This window comes from Ictidomys tridecemlineatus, chromosome 1 (assembly GCF_052094955.1).
Source record: "Ictidomys tridecemlineatus isolate mIctTri1 chromosome 1, mIctTri1.hap1, whole genome shotgun sequence".
Classification (NCBI taxonomy): domain Eukaryota; kingdom Metazoa; phylum Chordata; class Mammalia; order Rodentia; family Sciuridae; genus Ictidomys; species Ictidomys tridecemlineatus.
In genome coordinates this window covers 44,055,272-44,073,819 of record NC_135477.1, presented here as the reverse complement: position 1 = coordinate 44,073,819, position 18,548 = coordinate 44,055,272, and the positions used below count along the sequence as shown (strand labels likewise).

Here is an 18,548-nt window from a genome sequence, read left to right as displayed (position 1 = left end):
CATATGCAACACACGTACACATACCCTAGGGGCTCCAAGAGGGCATTGTTGGGAAACACAAGCTGGTAAGCACCACTATCCCCAAGACAGAGTGGGTGAAAAGCCTCTGGAGGTACGCTCCTGAGATGTGATATCTAATTAGCCCAATGGTCCAAGTCAAGAGGCCATAGGGCTTTGAACTCATGTGTACAAGTCCCTTAATGGTACAGATGAGAAAACTGAGGTCCAGAGAAGGCTCAAATTGGTAGGAGTCACAGTGGGGTATTTCAGGGTGAGGGAATTGTAGGGGAAAAGTGCCAAGGCTGTTGTCCCATGCAACTAAATAGTAGGGTGTGAGGTAGGGATCAGGCAGGAAGGACAGACTGGTAATCATGGAGCACATTCCAAGCTCTCATAATCTAAATAATTCACCTCCTTGTTTTAACCTGTGAGTCAGCGCTGTGGAAAAGAGGCTCACCTTTTGTCTTGAAGCAATGGAAAGAATGACTTAGGAAGATGGGGAATCCATTGAAAGATCTCTGCAGAAGAACTTGGGAGAAATGACAATGGCATGGACCTGAGGAGAGAAGGAAACGTACACCTGACAGGTATTGTGGAGACAAATTGATGGGATAGGGACCAAATTGATGTAGCTAGTTATAGAGAAATATCCAGATTTTATTAGTTTCCTATGGCTGCTGATTTCCACAAACAGAGTGGCTTAAAACACAAGTTCTCTTACACTGTGGGGTCAGAAGTCCAATATGAGTGTTAACAAGGCCAAACTCAAGTGATCATCAGAGCCGACTCCTCCTGCGGACTCCAGAGAGAAATGACCCCTTGCTTCTCCAGCTTCTGGTGACTTAGCACTCCCTAACTTGTGGCCACGTCACTCCAGCCTCTTGCTTCATTGCCACTTCTCCTATTCTTCATTCTGACCCTCCAGCATCCCTCCGATGAGGACCCTTGCAATTACACCAGCCTCTCCAGGTTGGTTATAACCTCATCTCTGAATCCCAAGCTCCATCTTATCTGCAAAAGCCCTTTTGCTGCATAAGGTAGTAGTCACAGATTCCAGGGATTAGAGTGTCAATATCTTGGAGGAATGGGGATATTGTCCAGCCTACCTTATGAATGAAACTCAGATTTCTGAGTCTGAAAACCAAGTGGTGCTTTGAAACAAGAATGGAGGAGTCTGGTGGGGAAGATAATGAGCTTGATGTAGGAAATGGTGATTCCAATAAGAACCTTGGGGGACACCCAGGAAGGGAGTCCCAGTAGGGAATGGGCCACGTGCAGCCAGAAGAGAGAAGGGAGGTGTGATCTGAATGTGTGACTTTTAGGTCTCCAGAAATAGAGGCATAGGTGTATCCATTAAGAATAAATGGAGCTTTTCTTATTTCACATGTATTTCCTAGGCAGAAAAGGGCCAAGGCGAGGAAGCAGGGAAGACCTCATTGTGGATATGAGACAGAAGCGGAAGCACTGAAGAGACGGAGGCATGATCCAACACTTGATTCAAGGAAAGTGAGCAGGACAAGGTCAGAGAAGGAGTCTGGTGGGGATGACCATAACATCCGACACAGGACAGAGGAACCAAATGGGATAGGACAAAGTTTTGCCCTCTCACTGGTGACCTCAAAGCCATTTGAGCAGAGAGAAACAAGTGACCAGATGGGGCAGAGGTTTGGAAGAGTGGTTTGCCACAAGAAGTCTTGGAGAGTCAGGTGGGTGACACATGCCTGTCCTCTGTAAGGCTGAGGCAGGAGGATCACAAGTTCAAGGACAGCCTCAGGAAAGCCTTCTTGGAGAAATGGAGACAGCGAGGGGATGATCAGGTACCCATTCAGAGGGCAGGGATGGGGAGAGGGTCGTGCTGCAGAAGAGAGAGGCTAATCCCTCCGCACAGAGGCCAGGGGGATGAAAATATTGGTCCCTGCTCCTTTCCCAGGCTGAGAGAAGGGTACGGTGGGTGCCAGCCATTGATCCCCTGGAGATGGAAAGAAGGCGAATTCCTCTGGATCCTGTGCAGAAACAGGGAACTGAGGTCATGAGACTGGGATGGGGAGCGTCTAGAAGTGTCCGTGGGGCTGTGGGAGAGAAGAAAGGTCTCTGAGTGGCTCTACAGAGAGCCCAACCCTTCCCCCACCTCGGGGACCTCTCCCTGATGATGTATTTCTTACCCTTTTCACCTTCCAAGATGTGATGCTTAGAAAATAGAGCTTTCCCAGGTTCAGCTCAGAGGGTAAGCAGGGCATGGTCTCTGCCTTACCTTCTTTGTTCATCCTGGGACAAAGTCAGGTTGAAAATCAGTAGCTGGTTAGACATGAGAGGAACGGGGTGGCAGGAGCTAAGAGCAGTCACATGTGAACTTGTTCTTGAACTTAGACCTGAATCCCTTTTTCTACCCTCACCCAGGAACCTCAAGCCCTGCCTCCTCCCTCCCACGTGTCCTAAACTAGATCTCAGTGCTCTGTGTGACCTCAGTCAACTCACTCCCATCTCTGGTCTCTGGGCCTCCTGATGAAATGAAAGACTTGGCGCCAACGGCCTTTCCAGCCCCCGGGGGCCTCCAAAGCACAGCCTTGGACAGGGAAGAGCTGTCTGAGTTGCCCCAGGGAGCCCCAGCCTCCTTGGAGACAGGCCCAGGACTCTGTCATTTCGTAAACATGATGCAGGCCTGTTTGGTACTGCATAGCTGTGGTTTTCTGTTTTCCCCAGCAGTAGCTACAAGGCCGGGGCTACAGCTGAGACAGCCCAGCAGGGAGGGAGTGGAGGGTGGGCGGGCAGCAGCAAGGGCAGAGAGAGAGAGAAAGAGAGTTCTCTGTGCTGCCTCCTCTGCTTGGCTCAGAAAGTTTGCAAAAGGAAAAAAACCTGCATGCCTCATACACTCTTCCTCCACCTCGCCCCACCCATCCCAAAGAACAAAGTCCTTTCTCCTTCCTTTTGCCATAGAAAACACACACTCACCAATCTGTCTCTCCTCTGCCTTAGAGCAGACACCAACTCACCAATCTGGTGAACTTGGCCTTGAGCAGGTCTTGGAGGGAGGAAGCAATGCCCAGGGACTAGATGTGGGTGACAGGGGAAGTCCTCTCCAGAAGCTGGACAGGCCAGCCTGTTATTTGAATCCAAATTCAGCAGGCCCAGGCTCTCAGCAGGCCTGGCACATAGTAGGCCCAGATAATTCTGGGTTTGGAAAACAAGGAGAACTAAATCTGGGAAAAATACAAGATCATCCTTGGAAAGAAGCAATGACCATGCAGGGTGTGACAGATGAGACTGGCACCCTGCTCAGATCCTTTTCCCAGGGGCTAGTGGAGAATCCCCCAGCTGCTGAGGGATGGGTGTGGGCTGTTAACAGCCTACAACATCTTCTCCAGCTGCGGGGAGCTGTCTTGCCTAAAGATGTCTGGGAACTTGCCACCCCTCCAATGGGGTAACTCTCTGCCCATGAATTGCTGATGCCAAGGTTTCAATCCTAACCCTCCTGCTTCAAGCTGGAACAAATCTCGGGTGCAATTCCTCTTCCTGAGCTCCCCACAGGGTGAGAAGGCTGCATTTTACATCTCTGTGTAGCTCCTTCTCCTCCCCTATCCTGCTCCCTCACTGCCTTACTGGATTCTCCAGAGAACTCCCCTCTGCACACAGCTTGTACAGGAATCCAGGCTTCAGCCTGTTTCTTGTGAAACTGACCCAAGACAACAGGGAGTGCTTTCCAGGCAAGCCCCAGCTCGGGAACAGTCTTTGCTATCTAAAGCTAAGGGAGTTGCCAAGCTGCTCACCCGGCAGCAGGAGAAAGCAGAGGGCATCGACAGCTGGCATCTTGCAGGGCCAGAGCTGATTAGTGCAGCTCTGCACACCCAAGAGGCTGGCGTGCTTGGACTGCAGCAGTAGCAGATAGGGTCAGAGCACAGCTCAGCTGCTGGAAGCCTCACGGGCCACCAAGGCTGCAAGAAACAAAGACCTACCTCAGCTCCAGCACCAGGGCCCAATTCAGCCCTGTCAGCTGGGCACTAACAGACAGACGACGTGAACTCTGGATAACCCAGTTCACGACATCACAAGGCAAAGAATCTGGGGTCCAGGGCTGGTCAGAAGGGTCCTCAGCACCCATTGGCTGAGAACTTTACCAATAGCACAAAGCCTTTACCTTACCAAGGTAGCACTAGAGTATACAAACTTAAAAAAAAAAGTAGAACAAAAGTAAGAGCAATTAATTATAATGGAAACTACAAGATATTTAATGCATTGAATGCTTGAATGCCAAAACAGGTCAAAGCATGCTGCTAGCCTATTACATCTAATTCTTTCATTTAATCCTCCCACTATATGGGGTAAGCATAACCTCCACGGCTTTCATGCACACATGTGTGTAGCACATGTGTTTACATGTAATCAGGAAAGCGTAACATTCAGTACCCCTTATTCATGGGTTATTGTGTTCCAAAATCCCTAGTGAATTCCAAAACCAATGAAATACTGAATTCTATATGTATTCTGTTTCTTTTAATACCTGTAAACCCATGATAAAGCTTAATTTATCAATTAGGCACATTAAGAGATTTATGACTAATAATAAATAGACAAAACAATATACTATAATAAAAGTTATATCAATGTTCTCCCTCTCCCCCGGAAAAAAGAAATCTTATTGTATTTTCACCTTTTCATTTAAAAGAAACCTCCACAGCTTCTCTTTGGCATATCCAAATTACCAACATTATTGTACTTTGGGGCCATTAATAAGTAAGAGATACATAATAAGGGATCCATAAAAGCACTGCCTCACCACAACAATTGATCTAATAATTAAGACAGCTACTAAGTAAGTAATGGGCAGGTAGTATACACAGTGTGGATACACTGGACAAAAGGATGGTTCCTATTCCGGGCAGTGTGGAGAAAGACAATGCAAGATTTCATCATACTTCTCAGATGGCATGCAATTGAAAACTTATTAATTCTTTCTGGAATTTTTCATTTAATATTTTCAAACCACAATTGCTCATGGGTAACTAAAACCTTAAAAAAACAAGGGAGGGATTCTGTATATACACAGAGAATATATCCACAGGCTGCTGTTTTGATTAGCTGTGGAAGCATGGATGCAGCGCTACACACATCTGAGGAGGAGTTGAGGAAAGACACTTATCTTTAGATGACAGGCAGCAAGAATGCCCCATGACACCTCGGAGGTCTGACTTGATGGATTCGCCCTACCCAGACATCCCAGCAACTACTGTCCTGCAACTAAAGCAGGCAGAACCAGCAGCCAGCTCATGGCCACTTTCCTGCCCAGGGCCATGGCTCTCCATGACTGTGACCTCCTGTTCTCCCAAGATGGCTGAGCCAGGTTCTAGGAAGCTGCCTCAAAAATCAGCTCTGTTTGTCTGTCCCCAATTCTCATGTTGGGAGAAACAAAGTGCCCAGGGGCAGTGACCTCTGACCTTCTATGAGGTCAATATCAGGAGTAGTGGGCTTTAGGGACTCAGAAGCCTTCAGATAACCCCACAACTGTCCACACCCTGGGTCTCAGGCCATGCGCCCAGCACTATAACAACACTTACTCCTCACTCTGCAGGTCCCACGAGAGATGGCACTGGTCTCCATGACACTCTGGAACACTTGGTTTTAACCCAAGGTTCCCAGGCTCGGAGCATTGAACTTGGAGCCCACCTACCAGGGTTCATATGGTCTTGGTATGGGGGCGGGGATGAGCTCCAAGTTGCTGCCTCTCCACCACAATTCTGGGAGCATCGACACTATCCCCAAGGACAGAGCCTCAGTCTCTGGGGGTGGTTGTTGTAGGTTAGACTGTATAACCAATGCATCCCCAAATCTCAGTGGCTTCCCAAGGGCTGATTTGAGTATGTCTCCAGAAGTTCGTGTGTCAGAAACTTAATCTCTCAGATTCATATTTTCCTGGTATTTGGAGGTGGACCTCTGGAAGGTATTTAGGATTAGATGAGATCAGGAGGGTGGGGCCCCATGATGTCATTAGTGGCTTTATAAGAGGAAAAAGAGAGACCCAAGCTAGCAAGCTTGCTGTGTTTCACTGTGTGATGCCGGCCGCCATGTTGAAATAAAGTAAGCCCCAAGCTCTTGGACTTGCCAGCCTCCAGAACCATGAGCCAAGTAAACTTCAATTCTTTGTAAATTACTCAGTCTCAGGTAATTTTCTTATAGCAACAAAAATGTACTAAAACACCGGGACAGCTTGACCCGACTCACACAAAGGCATGAGTCGGGCAGGCAGCCCTCCTTCATCTTATGGCTTTGACTGACCCCCCAAGACCACAGTGTAACAGGGAAGAACTGGAGAGAGGAGGCACATATTTCTTAACTGCCTCATCACAGGGGTACGTCCGGGTTTTGTGGCCTGAAACTTGTGCAATTTGGGGGACCCTTTCTATGGAAAACTATATAAAATTCTAGGTATAAAATTCCCATGGCTATGTCCGTACCACTGTACACCAAAATTAACAAATACGAATGACCCTGACTCCCTGGAGTGGGGGACCAGAGGACACAAGGATCTGGGAGACCATGATCCATCAGGGCCAATTGCCTCAGCTGCACCTAAAAGGGACACATCCCCACAGCTCACAGCCCGTGGGCTAGAACCAGTCACATGGGCCCAGTCTCAGCACAGGGGGTTGGAAACGTAAGGGAGCCCACAGTCCCCTGTAAAGGCCTCCAACACAGCAGGCTATGCTCATGATGGCTAGAATGGAAGGTTCCAGAGCAGAGATGGGATCTATAAAGCAAACTCAGGGTCCAGAATGATCCATGCTTTTGCCAAAGAGTACAATAAATGGCATGAGGCAGGGTGGGCTAGGGACTCTATCCAGATGTTAGGCAGACCTGGCTGTAGTCCCAGAGCTGTCCTTTCTCAACAGCAAAAATCTGAGTGGCTCATTCAACTCTCCTGAGCCTTGTTGGCCCCGCTGCCCAGGTGTGTAAACTGATCCCGGCCTCCTGAGGTGAAGAGGAAACAGGACCTAAAAGTGTTTTGTAGCCAGCCCCACACCCTGCAGAAGGGAGACACACTGTCATTTCTTTTAGCAGATCAGCTCTGTTAATCTTCCTTAGTCACCCAAAATCCAGTGCTCCCAATGTTCTCCTGCCACGGGCCCTTGGGGCTGCCTCAGATATAAAGGCATACTCAGTTTTCTCCTCTTCAGGTTGTCTCTCCTCCCCGGCCTGCATCCCCAGCTCCACAGAAACAGGCTAGGACAAGCAGAGCATAATGAGCCACTGAATGAATTTACCAGACTGTCTGAGAAGATTCTAGAACATTAGCTCAAGGAGCTCTCTAGAGGTTAGCTTATCTATCTATGATAGATGCTGGAAATGCTCACCTCCTCAAGGAGGTCCCCGAAGTGGGTGTGGGCAGAGGAGAAGGAAGGTAACCGCTTGGCTATGCCGGGCAGTATCCCCCACCCCATGCCACCCCAGTAGAGCTGCTTTTAAATCATCATAGGCCACCCCCCAACCCTCTCACTTCAGCATGTCACACCACATCAAAATAAACATCAGGATGCGCCTACATCCCACTTCAAATATCATTTACATATAACTTCATAGGAGCTGAGGTGAATTCAATTTTACAAGTTGACATGATGTTACGTTATGCACATATTCAATTAAACATCAGTTCATTTTGACTTTGCAGTCATTTTTTGGAATTGATCTTTTTTTTTTTCTCAGCTATCAAATGTTCTTAGAAAGACTGAAATCCATAAGCTCTGAACTAGAGGTGCTGCCTATGGACAAACCAGCCCCTGGATACCTCTCTCCCTAGTGACAACACCCAGGCTTTTCTGTCCTTCCAGGTGGCACCCATCTGTGCCAGTGACAGCAGGCTGCTCCTGCATCTCCGGGGGTGGGGGAGGGGGGTTGCCACTTTCTTACCCCAAGAGGAAGTGAGACTCGGTGAGGGATTGGGTGACCTAGATCCTATGGTTAGGGCAGAGAAGGGAGGAGGGAAGTCACAGATTTTAAGGGGACTGTTCGTGAACACAGTGAGAATCTTGTCTTGGCCAAGGTCACGCGGAGCTAGAAGAGGCATGCTTCCTGTCCCTCTGAACCTCAGCTTCCCCTTCTGCAAGTGAGCAAGCCAGACTCGGGGAGGGGAGCATCCCATAATCTCTCCTTTACTCTCCGATCCTAAGAGCTTTGATTTTACAGTGTGAGTTATTCTAGAACTTTCTACCGCAGGAGGATCAGGGTTAACACAAGTAAGTGGAGGTAACCTTATCCTTGAAAACCCATTTGTGAAAGGGCTAAAGGTGTGCATATGGATTTGCAGACACAGGTTTGTGTATTTGTTATATACATGCGTGAATCCTGGAGAAACACAGGTATACAAGGACCTTCTGCATAGTGCTATGTGCATATCTAGTGTGCAAACATGCATACATGTTTGTGTCCTTTGTGCATGAGTGTGTGTATGCGAGTGCATCTGTGTGCCACACAGCAAGAGCCAGGTAAGAAGTAAAGGAATTCATGGGTACCCGCTGTTGTTGTTTACCTGCGTGGTTCCTGGGTTCCCAGACTGTTTCCTTCTGGAAGGTATTCCTGCTGACCTGTTCTTTGCTTCTGCTGAAGGGCATTATTGTCCTCGAAGACAAGGCTGGGCACTAGGCTTCTCTGTCATTACACTAGGCACCAAACACATATGAGTTATACTCTACAGAGGTCCTTCCTTCCCTGTCTTCTCTTGACCCCCAGAGAAGGGGGTCCTGTGAGGTCAGCATTGTCATCCCCACTTCGCAGGTGAGCCAACTGACCACAGAGGCTCAGGCACATGTGAGAGTAGAGGGCTTGGGTGCAAGGTCTTCCGGCTCTACCTCCCTGGCCTCCTGCAGACGTGCACATGGAGTGAGCCCGCAAGATGTGACTCTCCTCTTATACATGTTTTTCTCTGACCTCTTCCATGGCCTGTCTTGTTCAACATCAGGCAGGAGCCAAGGTCAGTGTGGGGCATCGGGTAGGAGTGGTGGACAGTAGCCCTAGCCCTGCAGCTGGTGGGGATGGCACAGAGCCAGAGCACTGGGTAAGCTGGGCTGCTGAGCACCACGAACATGTCAAGTCTCGCCTCAGTCCGCTGCTCCCTGGGATTAGCAGCTGCAGTCATGGAGCCAGGAAGCCATCTCCTCTGAGCAGCTGGGCAGGGCAAGATGGGGCAGGGAGGAGACAGCTACTCATGAGTTTCGAGTGGCCCAGTGCCAGGGCATCTGGGGTCACTCTGCAGTCCCCAAGACCTTTCCCAAACTGGGCATCACTGGTTGGATGAGTCTGTGCTACCACTGTGTCTGCATCCCTGATGTCCTGCCAGGCCCACTCATCACCTTGTGCCCTCTCCAAAGCAATCTGAGGAGGGGACCACTTTGATGAGTGTTTTATGGATGAGAAAATCGAAGCCCATAGAGATGAAGTGACCGGTTCACACATAGTGAGTTGGAACCAGCAGCAAAAACACCAAGCTCCAATTCCAGCTGGATTCTAGCAGAACCCAGAAGAAGGTAGCTGTGGGGCATCCAGTACCTCTCAGGCCCCATCTCTGTGTAGCTTGCAACAGCCCAGTGAAGGAGACAGCATCACTTCTTTGGAGAAGAGGAAACAAGCTCAGGAGATGAATTTGCTTGCCTGAGGCCACAAAATTGGAAGGTGGCAGAGTTGAATCCCAACCCAGATTTCTGCCTGCTTCAATGATCTTTCCAAAGTACACATCTGGCCAGGGTTTGCCTCTGCTTCTCCCTGCTCCCTGTTGCCTCAGGGACATGAGGACAACACACAAGAGCCCTCATCTGGCAATCAAGGTGCTCCACAACCTCCCAACACACCTTTCCAGCTAATTCCCCAGTGCTGCTCTCCTCCTCCAGCCCCACAGTCACAGGGCTGCCGTCCTTCAAACACACTCTGTATCTGCAGAGCTTCAGCCTGTCAAAGCCTGGTCCATCTACCAGAAATGCCCTTCACCCTCTTCTCTCCCTGTCAAGTGCCATGCCATTTGGTAGAATCTGAGAAAGTAACTTAGAGAAGGGGGCATTTGAGTCTGTTAATCCTTTGGATTCATGAAACAACGTTCACATTCACTACAGCATGATATTGCCGAGGTGACATTGGTGTTTACTAGTGTTTATCTGGTCGCCAGACCTGGAACACTTTCAGGGCAAAACTGGTGAATTGTTTATCTCTGTGTCCTAGCAACTGGCACAGGATCTGACCCACATGAGTACTTGCCAAGATGGTGATGGATAGATGGATGGATGGTTGGATGCATAGATGGATGGATGAATGGATGGATGGATGAATGGATGGATGGATGGATAGATAGATGGATGATTGGATGGATGGGTAGATGGATACATAGATGGATGAATGCTTAGATAGAGAAGTCAATGATTGGACAATGAAATGGATGGATAAATACTAGGATGGATAGATGGATAGATGGATAGATGATAAATAGAGGGATGATGGATGTGTAGGTTGATGACTTGATTAGAAGATGAATAAATTAATGTAAGAATGAAAGAAGAAGGAATGGGTAAATTACTCATGTCAATAGGCACAAAACTATACAGCACCAACAGAGTATATTGAGTGCCCTGTCTACCCTGAGGGCCCTGTCTACCCACACTCAGTCAATAACTCGAGAAGACTCCGCAGCTCACACCTCTCGCGACTTTTTGTTCCAGGTCAAAAAAAGATGTGGCGGGCCCCTCTGATCAAAGAACAGAAAATATCTTTGACAGGCTGGGAAAAGGACCCCCACCCAGAGTGGCTGAGCTCACATCCTGGAACCCAACTGCTGCACTCTAGGAAGAAGCATGGCCTGCTCCAACCCTGGAGATGAGCTAAGCAGGGAGGAGCTCGCAGCTGCATCTTTCCATTAGCTAAGGACTCTTCCAAGCCGGGCCTCTCCCAGCTCCAAATTCCACTGCCCAGGATAATTGGAGCCTGGGTCTGAGCCCAATGTTGCTTCAACCCCAAAACCAAAACCACACTGGTTTGAGTAAGAGAGACCTTGGGATCAGCATGCAGGAGGACCACGGGCAGGAAGAAACTTGACCAACCTCTGGAGACAGCTGGGCCACCATCAGGGACAGGTTCCGCGAGACCATGGGTGTGAGTCCCTCTGCAGGAGCACATGGCAGGGAATTCTCTCTGGGTCCCACCCCACCTCTCAGCTTCCCCACCCACCTACCCAGCAGCCTCACATCTGCAAGCAAGCATCTGCCAAGTAAACAGCTGCAGGCCACACTCCCAGGCTCCCCAAACCCCAGCCCTACCCACAACGGCCAAAGCCACATCCCATCCATCCCCCAGTGCAGGGCCCTAAGGAAGGGAAATGCTCATTAATCACAGGGAATCAGCTTCCGGGCAGCCTTGAAGACAGGCTGAGGAGACCAGAAAGAGGAGGAAGCTCCCCACGAGGTCTCACAAGGGGTTGGGGCTCCTACTGTGACCCAGCACCAATCTGTCAGCCAGTGGCTTGCCTTCCAGTGCCTGGGGAACTCCTGGAGAGCCTGCTGGCCCTGGCTGCGGGCCTAGGAATCAGGAGAGAGGAGCTGCTCTGTCCCTCTGCTGCGACACCTGCATTTTGCTGTCATCAAGGCGTCAAAAAGGCTCTATAATCCAAAGGCTTGAGGCTTGGTTCCTTGCCCAGGTGTCAGCCAGTTTCTGCAAACTGGAGAAGCACTCTGGCTCTACCTGCATGCACATTCTAGAAGCCTTGACACTGTGGAGAGAGTTCCTACTAAGGTCCATACCAGCTGTCCCGCAGACCTACAGAAGAAAGAGTCAGTGTGTCCTGGCCTAGTCTGGGTGTTATTGGACCAGCATTTTCACATGCATTGGCGTGCAATGTGCAGCTTTTAGTGATATGCACCTGTCCCCACCATTCATCCCCCTCTATGCATTGCATGAAACTCACCCCTTCTCATACTAATATGACCAGCATGGCCCCTAGAACCAGTCAAGATAGGCTAGGCTTTGCTGCAGGTATAGCCAGCCCCCAAACATCAGTGGCTTAACAAACCACCTGTCCATTTTGGACTTGAAGCCTCTATCAGATCACCTGCTCAGATCAAGCCCCATCTTCTGGTCCTTACCCCTGTCTATAGTCAACACTGCCCAGATGCAAAAGTTGTGGCCTCCTCTTGGAGCGGTTGAGCCCTCCATGTCCCACAGAGATGCACTCACTGTGACAACAGTAGCACTTAGCCATTGAGTCTGGACACAGGTCAACTGATCCCTAACCTCACTGTGTAAGCTTGAACAAGTCCCTTATCCTCTCTGGGGAACACCTGGGGAAAGAGAGCTGGAGATTTTCAGTGTCTCCTCTCCAAGGTCACTAGTATTTTGGGTCATCCAGCAGTGAGGTGGGCTAGACTGGGTTGGCCATCTGGGGGACCCAGCAAAGAGGCCACTCAAGGCAGCTTAGAGGTGGCAGCAGGTGCCAGGCCCCTCCACAGGCAAGAAGAAAGAAACAGAGTCAGTGATTTGTAAAACAAATTTCTACCAAGTTCCTCTGTGTCCCAGGCATCCTGCTGAGCCCGCTGGCAGCATCCCGACAACACCACAAGGAGGCAGGTATCACAGCGCCACTCCACTGGCCAGGGTGCTGTGATTCCCAGAGGATGATCTGTGCAAGGGACATGTTGAGACTTGCATCCAGGTTTTCCAAATCCAGAGCCCCACCACCTCCCCAGGGCTCCAAACCCAGGCAGGAACCAGGATGGAACTCAGGCATGAGCGACAATCCAGCTCCTGATGGGAATTAGACGACAGGCAGACACTCAGCAATTCCTAGAGCAGGTCAGACCCAATCTCCAAGTCCTACTCAGGCTGGGGCTCTTTAAATTCCTCACCCTGTGGTCAGTTTAGGGCATGAGGGTTGGCTAGTCAGTGCTCCTTCTCAAAGAGAGCTTCTGTCCTCCCAGAACTCCCTAGTTTCTGAGCCACCACCCTCTCAGAGAGCTCTCCCAGGCTACTTACATGCCACCGGACACAGAGCTCCCTCCCTCTGGATGCATCCCACCTCTGCTCTTGGTTTTAAAAGAAACATTAGCTCTGGATGAGGAGGGATTTTAGCCCAGGGGAAATGGCTGAAATGGTCTCCAAAGCCCCTCTCCACTCCAGCACTCTCCCCTTGGCCTCCAGATCACCAAACACACCTCCCAGACTGGAAACCATTATCCACTGAGTATATACATTCCCAGGAGTGCTGAATCCCAGGGCTGCTTTCCCATGGTTCCTGACTGCCTGGTTGAAGACTCACCTGGTCTTAGGACTCTCTCTTTCCCTGGCACAGGCTGCTGCCCACTTTCATTCTGATTTCCCCTGAGAAGTTTGGCTCAGCTATGACCTTGGGCCAGTGCTTTCCCCCCTCCAGGCCTCAATGTTCCCATCTGTCAAATGGAGAAATTATCTCTACAGGTGTTATCTTCCATCATGCAGATGGGAGGAGACAGGCAGGCCAGTCTAGTGGGCCCCTTGCTGGCTCACGGGTAGGAGAACAGAACTCAGGCTGCCCGGCCCATTTTATCAGTATCTGCTTTGTCTGGAGCTCACAGCAAGCAGGTGAGTTCATTTTCCATTAAGGACAATTATCTCTTCATTTGCATATGCTAAATGTGACATTTAAGGGAGCAGTTCCTCCCCACCCCAAACAGGATGAAAGTCCAATGACAGGCAGACAACCTGCAGTTTAGGGCAGAGGTATAATTGGCTCTTATTAGGGGGAGATTGAGGAGATAGAGGTTTTGAAATGCAAATGACAGCATCACTCTTTCTGCTGAGGCCAAGTGGGAAGTGGCAAGGACCAAGGTGGGTGCTCCTGTCTGCTCCGCATCTGGGCAGGACAGGCCTCCTGACCCACAAAAGGAAAGACAGTGAAGCTGGGCAGAGAGCCAAGGTGAATTCTCCCGGGGGCGGGGGAGGGGGGGGCGACAGAGTTGGATATCACCTCCCTAGTGTCCCCATGAACAGCCCAGGCCTGCCCTGTGATGCCCACTGCCCCTCCCTACCCCTGTGAGTCAGCCATTTCCCACTCCCTGAAGCAGGTGCTGTCACATGCTCCACCTTGGATCTCAAGCCCCTCCAACAGCTCCGTCAGCGTCAGCGGGGACTGCCAAATTTCAGCCACAACTAGAGCCACGAGGCCCTGCCTAACCCATACCACGTGGGGCCTCTGCAATCAGTGCCTGAGGTTTCTGTCTCCCCCACCCACCTGCCACCTTTCACTTCTACCTCAACCAGCCTGAAATGTGCCTCCTCCCTGGGACTTGCCCCGGTGGTGGTCTTGAATGGCTTCCTGCTGGGACTGAAGGTCCCTGGATGCAAAAAAAATTCTGACCCTCTCTGTATGCAAGCACCTGCTCAGAGCTAGCTTACTGAAGGAGCTCTAAGCTTAGGTGGCTGCACTGAAGGAAGCAGAGGTGACCGGGTGATGGATGCCTTTGTGCACTCTCACTGGAAGCCTTCATCCACCTGCCTTGACAATGACATACAACACCTCCCATTTTACAGATGGGGAAAAGAGAGGCTGGGTGAGACCAACTCTACCCCCAATTCAGTGAGGGCACTGGGAAAAGCAGGGCCTATCAAACAGCTCCTGATCCCTCTTGAATTGGACTGTGACAGCTTGGCATCAAAGTCCTCCACAATGGTCCCAGTCTTCTGCTTGGCCACCTTACTCATGTGGTCCCAGGTCCTGACAGGGCTCTGACCACCTGGGCCTCTTCAGATCCAGCTTCTAAGTCTAAAACCAAGCATGTCAATGACATTCCCTCCCACGGATTACTGACTCCCACCTGGTCACTCCCGGATTACTGACTCCCACCTGGTCACTCCCGAAGCTGAGAGAGTGGATGGAGCCAGCTGCCCTCCCCAGCCCTGCTCTGCAGACCCACAGATCCCGGTGCTCACATCCCATGGTCCAGACAGCTAGGCTGTCCTCTACTCTGGGCCACTCCAGAAGGCAGGAAGAGAAGCAGAGAGAGCAGAAAGGATCCTGGACCCACTCTGTCTCCAAACCCTGCCCACAGCCCCTGGCCCTGTCTGAAGCACATCTCCTGACCTCTGCCACCTGACCCCTGACTGCCACAACAGGGGCTCGGTAGACAGAGAACCGGGCTTCACTCCGATCTTTCTGCTCTTGACCTGTGACACCGTGGGTGAGTCTTGGAACCTGGCCTCCACGTCTGTACGTGGGGATGACAAGGTCTCTCTTACATGTTTTCACATCTAATCCGGGGACAGTCCTGAGCAGGTGAAAGGTGTTTTGTTCCCTTCTTCCTTCCTCCGGGGGCTTGAGAGGTGAGGTCCCACACAGGAAGGGGCCCTGTGTGAGTGTGGGGAGGGCAGGGGCCAGGCTGAGTCTCTCCCTCCCCCTCCTTCCCCCAGACAGCCTCCACACACAGAAGGAGGTGAGCAAGATCCACCCACCGTGGGCTCCGCTCCCTGCCTTCCAGAGCACATTTAGTAAACAGCAGAGTGTTTAGGATTCTAGGCTCTCAGCAGGACACATTAGGGAGCAGGGGAAGCATCCAAGGGGAGAATCTGGGCCTGACATTGACCTATGAGCTCCCTTCTGCCTGATAAGCCGGGAAATCACAGACCAAAGGAGCTACCCGAAGATTCCTTCACCTGACCACATGTTCAAATCCCCAAGACCTCTTACCACTCCAGATGCCTGTTCACCCCCCAGTGAAATCAGAACCCCTGGGGAAGGAGCGAGGCCTCAGCACATTGTAGGATTCTCAGGTAATTCCAGTGTGATTCAAAGTTTGCAAATCACTAGACTATAGGACAGAACAGTAACTGTGAGAGCTGGCCAAGCCTGACCACATTCAGAGTCCTTGTCCAATGTGTTTGCCTACTGAGATGCCACATTCCTGAACCCATTGTGCAGCTGGGAAAAGTGAGGCCTAGGATAATGCCATGTCCCCTGAGAATGTCGGTGTCAGGGCTGGGGCTATAGACCAATCTCCGCCTCAAAGCTAGGCTCTTCCTACACAGCAGAGCAGCCTGCAGAGGGTCCTCCGGAATAATCACAAAGAGACAAGGGCCCTGACTTCCAGGGGCTCCCAGGTTCCAGGCACATCCTAAACTTTCCTGGGAGGAGGTTCTGTTGGTGGTGGAGAGAGTAAGCAGGAGGGTCCCTGAGGCAGGACAGGAGGGGTTTTGTTGGCTGGGTATAGGCTGATGTGCTGGGCCAGTTCACACTTCATTCCACGTAGGTCCTGGCTCTAGCCCAGGACCTTCTCCTCATCTGACATCATCCTGTGGCATGGGGTGGGGGGCCTGTTCCGGTATGATGGGGCCCAGACAGGGACTCTTCATGTGAGTCTGTCCTGACATCCCTCTGATAACAAAGGCAGGGGTTTAGGAGGGAGGTTTACTGAGGATTTCAGCTTCTTCCTCTAGGTCTATGCTGGAAACACAAACGTCTGCATAAAGCATATTGGCAGAAAAATCAGAGGGGCCCACAGCAGCCCTGGAGGCTGGCGCAGCTCCCACCGTCCCTCCCTAACTTCAAAGACTGTCTGCAGCCGGCTGTCCAGCCCACCTCCCAGCCCCAAGCCCATGCACTTCAGGGGACCCAGGAGAAGTGAGGAGACCAGCCAAGCTGCGTAGCACAGGACCATGCTCTGCTTTGCAACCACCTCAACTGGAGATCAAGCCCCAGCTCTCTGTCCTCTCTTCCTGTGTGACCTCAAACAAATCACTTAGCCCCTCTAAGCCTTGGACCTCTCATGTATAAACTAGTGATAATAATGATCCTCATCTCCAAGGAGTTGTGAGACTGGGGTTAAATAAAGCCCATGAAGACTTCGGGACCCTGGACAGGTTATTTGATACCTTCATCCTCAACTAACTCATCTTTAAGATGGGAACAAGAATGTTTAAACAGAGATGGAGTGAGGAGGATCAAATTCATTAAATGAGTCAATCTACAGAAAATGCTTAGAAACCACATCTGTGCTATCCCAAATGCTGATCATTGTTCCCAATGACAGTGCGCTCAGGCCTGGCACTCCGTGGTACCCGGGGAAATGTCCGCCTCCATCCTCCCCATCCAGGTGCTTCGGGAATGTGGCCAGGCCTATCAGGCAGCTATCTTCCTCTGATGGCTCAGAGCCAGCTCCTTAAAACTTGGAAATGGTGCCCACATCCTTCTCCCTTTTCATAAAGAGATCACAAAACAGAGGCACTGACCTTGGGCAACCTTGCACTACAGTGTTTTCCAAAAGGCAAAACACTATAAATCACTGGGGAGAGCTCTGCACATCCCCACAGCCCACCTCCCTCTGGCCGCCCAGGAATATGCTCCCGGGCAGAGGGAGCAGGGGTGTCTGAGGGGGAGGGCCCAAGGACCTAGACACCCCTGAGTAGTGAAGAATCACAGAGGCTTTGTCTTTTGTACTTAAACAGCACTCCTAAAACTGGCACCGAGACAGGCTCACTGACCAGCACTGCCCCTGGTCCAAGTACAGCCTGAGGGACACATTGCCAGCATCGACAGACTCAGAGCATCGCCAAGACTCAGACTCTAGCCACTTGCAGTTGGCCTTGGAGAGGTGAACAGAGTAAATCTGACCCCTGGCCTATGGCTGAATTTCCCATTCTCTCCTCAAGCTGCACTCTTCCTATATCCGGTTGAAGTTTCTGCAGACTGTCCAGGTCCAGCTCAGCAAGCAGAGCTGGGACCAGTGGAAGGCACTGAAAGGTTGATTTCAGGTCAGAATACGCACAATGGCTAACAGCTCAAGCTGCCCCAAGGTGAAAAATGCTGACTTAGAGGGAATGAGCACCCTGTCCCCACGGAGGGCAAGCTGAGGCTGACCAGGAAGCTTCTGGAAAACTTTCCAAGATCAGTAAAGACCAAGGTCCCTTCCAACAGGGAATCTATAGCCCCAAGAAACTCAGTAGCTCTACCAGCTCTCCCTGGGCACCTTCTCAGCTCCAGCCTGGGCTCTGGATGAGAATGGTTGGGACAGTAAGGGACCTCGTGTCTCGGAGCTTACATTCTGGTTGGGGAGTGAAAAAACATGGAAGAGCTATGAAGAAAGCAAAGCAGGGTATTGGGATCGTGTGAATGGGGACCAGGGGGACAATAGTAGGCCTTAAGCCAAAGTGACAAGACCCATACAGAGGCCCAAGAGAATAGGGTCCAGGCAGCAGAAGCAAGATGCAAAGGCTGGCAGGTGGAACCAGCAGGTAAAGCTGGGAGGAGAAGGGAGGGCAGGGACCCTGAGGCACAGGGTGCCAGAAGAGAGTGGAGAATGGGAGACCAAAGGTGGCTGGAGTCGTGTCACAGGAACCACGCGGGTGGGCCCAAGATGCAGGGCCCCAAGGGGCGGCAGGGGGGTGGGGGGAACCAGGATCTGATTTGGTCTGCAGACCTCTTGGCAGGCGTGTGGAGGAGGCAGTGGGGAGAGCGCAAGCACAGATGCAGGAAGCCGGGCACAGAGGCCAGTTGTTCATCTGCTACACAGAAAAGAGGATGTGGACAGGAATGGTGACAGTGGAGGAGACAGGCAAGGAGAAAC

The 18,548-nt window shown here is 51.0% G+C and overlaps 1 long non-coding RNA gene across 1 annotated transcript; it reads right to left on the bottom strand.

Annotated features, from left to right (window-relative positions):
* Positions 1 to 636: 636 nt before the first annotated feature.
* On the bottom strand, positions 637 to 2,330 carry LOC144375243 (uncharacterized). The gene is made up of 2 exons (XR_013434833.1): positions 2,163 to 2,330; positions 637 to 2,069 (listed from the first exon to the last, which is right to left on the bottom strand). It is a non-coding gene; the product is annotated as an uncharacterized LOC144375243 (long non-coding RNA).
* Between the last annotated feature and the right edge of the window lie 16,218 nt (positions 2,331 to 18,548).